The following is a 4,430-nucleotide window of genomic DNA, read 5'->3' as shown; positions in this document are numbered from 1 at the left end:
TCAAAATACCATACAGACGGTTCCTTATGCTTTCAAAATGCTCTCGAGGAACTTTGATGTCATACACCGATCGGTCTGCACACGCAAACAAAGCCAAAACTTAGATATTTTAGGCAATATAGAAATCCTGGCCAGGACGCGTCCTGGGAAAATGGCACATATGGTCACCCTACCCAACTGCTCCCCGGGCGCCGCAGCAAAAAAATGGCTGCTCACTGCTCCGGGTGTGTGTTCACGGTGTGTGTGTGTTCACTGCTGTGTGTGTGCACTTTGGATGGGTAAATGCAGAGCACTAATTCCAAGTATGAGTCACCATACTTGGCCACATGTCACGTCACAAGTCACAAGTCACACAAGTCACAAGTCAGGGAATGAGCACCCCCTGCTGGCCGGAATAAAAATAGCTCCAGCAGCAAGGTAGTTTTTCCACAACAGCCTACCAGCCATCAGAATGTGCTACCGCTGATTTTCTGTGGCTCAGCTGCGTGTGGATCGCGAGCTGTGAGTTTGGATTGGGCAAGGCTAAAAGGGCGGAACAAAAGTCTCAAAATTCAAATTAATCAAATAGAATCGACTCAGAAAAGATGTGAATGAAAGCACGCGCGTCGCCTGATCCACAAATGCACATTTTAATTGCTACATTCACAAATTATGATACTTTAATACAAACTATAATATTTGTATTCACAAATGTGTCTCTATTTGAACAAAATGCTGCACATTAATGTAATTCTTAACTCTGCAGAAACCAGTTGTTTCAGTGTAGTGATGCACGTTTGTGAATTTTTCAAATCGTGTACACGTTAATGAATTGCACTGGGCCTTGTTCATTGGTAGTTGTGTGTGTGAGCGTTGTGAAATGCTGTAAACTGCGAAAATGAAGTCTCAAAATCCAAATGAACTGAACAAGATTGACTCGAACTAGACATCAATTAATGCACGCGTGTCACCTGATCCACATATGCATAGATTCCTTTTTGCATGAGCAATTTATGATATATGAATGCAGAACAAAACATTTTTATTCACAAACATGTCTGTATTTGTACAAATCGCTGCACAATCATTTAATCCCGAATTCCACAGACTCAAATTGAAAGACATTTGTTTGTGGTTAGTAAAATACATGTATAAAAGGTATTTTGATGTCATACACCGATCGGTCTGCACACGCAAACAAAGCCAAAACTTAGATATTTTAGGCAATATAGAAATCCTGGCCAGGACGCGTCCTGGGAAAATGGCACATATGGTCACCCTACCCAACTGCTCCCCGGGCGCCGCAGCAAAAAAATGGCTGCTCACTGCTCCGGGTGTGTGTTCACGGTGTGTGTGTGTTCACTGCTGTGTGTGTGCACTTTGGATGGGTAAATGCAGAGCACTAATTCCAAGTATGAGTCACCATACTTGGCCACATGTCACGTCACAAGTCACAAGTCACACAAGTCACAAGTCAGGGAATGAGCACCCCCTGCTGGCCGGAATAAAAATAGCTCCAGCAGCAAGGTAGTTTTTCCACAACAGCCTACCAGCCATCAGAATGTGCTACCGCTGATTTTCTGTGGCTCAGCTGCGTGTGGATCGCGAGCTGTGAGTTTGGATTGGGCAAGGCTAAAAGGGCGGAACAAAAGTCTCAAAATTCAAATTAATCAAATAGAATCGACTCAGAAAAGATGTGAATGAAAGCACGCGCGTCGCCTGATCCACAAATGCACATTTTAATTGCTACATGCACAGATTATGATACTTTAATGCAAACTATAACATTTGTATTTACAAATATGTCTCTATTTGAACAAAATGCTGCACATTAATGTAATTCTTAACTCTGCAGAAACCATTTGTTTCAGTGTAGTGATGCACGTTTGTGAATTTTTCAAATCGTGTACACGTTAATGAATTGCACTTGAATTACAGAAAAAAAAACAAGGTACCAATTAATATAAGCTATTCTGTGTCTTAAGACAAGTTAAGTTAGAACAAGTTCAATAAAGCATCTTTATTGTATTTCTATGGGCAGAGGAGTTAGTAGTTGTGTGTGTGGGCGTCGTGAAATGCTGCAAACTGCGAAAATTAAGTCTCAAAATCCAAATGAACCGAACAAGATTGACTCGAACACGATGTCAATAATTGCACACGTGTCACCTGATCCACAAATGCACGGATTCCTTTTTTCATGAGCAATTTATGATGTATTAATGCAGAACAGAACATTTTTATTCGCAAACATGTCTGTATTTGTTCAAATCGCTGCACAATCATTTAATCTGGAATTCCACAGACTCAAATTGAAAAGCATTTGTTTGTGGTTAGTAAGATACATGCATAAAATGTATGCAGTACATGGATAATTGTGCGTGCAGCTATTAATCATTTTGAGTCTAATATCATCCCATACACAACCTGTCACTTTAATACCTAAGACGACACCACCACCTTGTGGTAAAATCTGAACATTTTACAGTATGTATCATCCATAGACTGTATCACGTTGTCTTGTTCCTCACTTTTTAAACATTATCAAAAACGACATAAGGTTGCAGTTAATATTAAGAAACCTACGACCGAGTATGCGACATATATAAAAATGTATAATACCAACCGACATTCCCTGCATTGTCTTGCTTTTTCACAGAGAGCGAAGCAGCGGGCTGCTACTCCACTGCAGTAGATGGCGATGTAGAGCAAGTTGTGACTTGATGCACTACAGATAAAGATGTTACGCTACAATACCTGATATATAAACCACGTGGGCAGTCTTATGCGTTTACTTAATAGTAGTACAGTTGATCTTTTTTTTCATATAAAAATCGAATAACCTACCCAGCGACTCCAGAAAGGGAAATTCAGCGCGCGCTAAATAAACCATCGTACACGCCTGCAGTACAAAGCCAACACAAACCAGAATGGCGAAAGGAATGTACTTAGAACATTATTTAGACAGTAGGTTTTTTAACGGCATTCTTCAAAAACTCGTTTTAAATGCTGTCAAGTTGTATGAAATGAAATGAGTTCCTCTTGAGTACCCCACTTGAGAGTTGAGGAGTTGTTGTGTTTCAGAATTACAAGTTTATCAGTCTTATGTGTTATGTTACGATAAAATGCTGAACTGTACATGACTGAGTGGTGCCTAAGTAATGTTTTGTATCTTATAATACCCTTGCTCAGTATGTAAAGTTAACTTCCTGTAGCGTATGCATGCTGTTTATTTTCCTGCCATGTAAATACAGTTTGCACGATTTTTAATTATAATCATTGGTTCCAGGCATCGAGGGACTTCCCTGCGAGTTGCAGAGAAACTTCTCATTAATGGAGGATTTAGATAATAGAACTGAAGGTATGAATGTTTGGACCACTTTGTATCAGAGGCCATTACAGTTAACTTTTTTTAAATTTTGACTAATGAACAATTATATTCTTACTGTTGTTCACAGAGAAAAAAGCAGAGATAAGTGAACTAGCTTCTGAGTATATTGCAAAAGTTAGAAATCTGGCATCCGAGGAGCGTGTCCAGCATTTAAAGAAGATTGAAAATGCCTACAACAAATGCAAAGAGTACAGCGATGACAAAGTTCAGCTTGCAATGCAGATATATGAAATGGTGAGATGCAGAGTCCTCAGTTTTATATTTACATGTACCATTTGATGCATCAAGCATAAACAAGTCTCCTTGCATTTCCAGGTGGATGAACACATTCGGAGATTAGATGCTGATCTTGCACGCTTTGAGAATGATCTGCAGGAGAAACTGGACTCAGCCAGTCTGGAGAGCTCAGATGAAAAGCAATCTCGAAGTAAGTCTTATTGTTCAGAGCTTATCTTCATGTATGTATCAATACAATCAATGCCCAGTGTATCCCTTTTGCTGTAATTTGGGGTGACTCATTTGTTGTTTCAGAAGATAAGAATATAAAAGAAAAAAGGGCATCCCATGGAACAGACAAGAAAGGATCAGATCAAGACTCACCCAAGCAGAAAAAAACAGAAAAATGGGTAACTGTCATATTAAAAGGACACATTTGATTGATGCATGTGTATATTATTTTAAACTCTTTGGAGTGTTACAAGCTGTTCATGAATAGATAAGATCCCTAAAGTTGTAAAGACTAAAGTCTCAAACCCAAAGAGATACTGGTAAAAAAAAAATTGTATAGCCTGAATGCACTGTAAGTCGCTTTGGATAAAAGCGTCTGCTAAATGCATAAATTATTATTATTATTATTATAAAAGTTAAGACTCGTCCAGAAGATTTGCATAACACCGCCCAAATGTTCACGCAAAGAAAGAAGGCGTAACTTTTATTCTCGCTGTAGTAATGTTGTTGCCGCCACCGTCATGTCAGGGAGACGCTGTGTGTTTCCGTGTGAAAGCGAAACTACTTTGTTTGGTCTTCCAAAAGAGGACACAACTAGAAATCAGTGGTTAAGTTG

Source organism: Sinocyclocheilus anshuiensis, unplaced genomic scaffold, assembly GCF_001515605.1.
Source record: "Sinocyclocheilus anshuiensis isolate Anshui unplaced genomic scaffold, SAMN03320099.WGS_v1.1 scaffold301, whole genome shotgun sequence".
NCBI lineage: Eukaryota > Metazoa > Chordata > Actinopteri > Cypriniformes > Cyprinidae > Sinocyclocheilus > Sinocyclocheilus anshuiensis.
The sequence above is the reverse complement of the archived record's forward strand: the minus strand, read 5'-3'. Positions refer to the sequence as shown.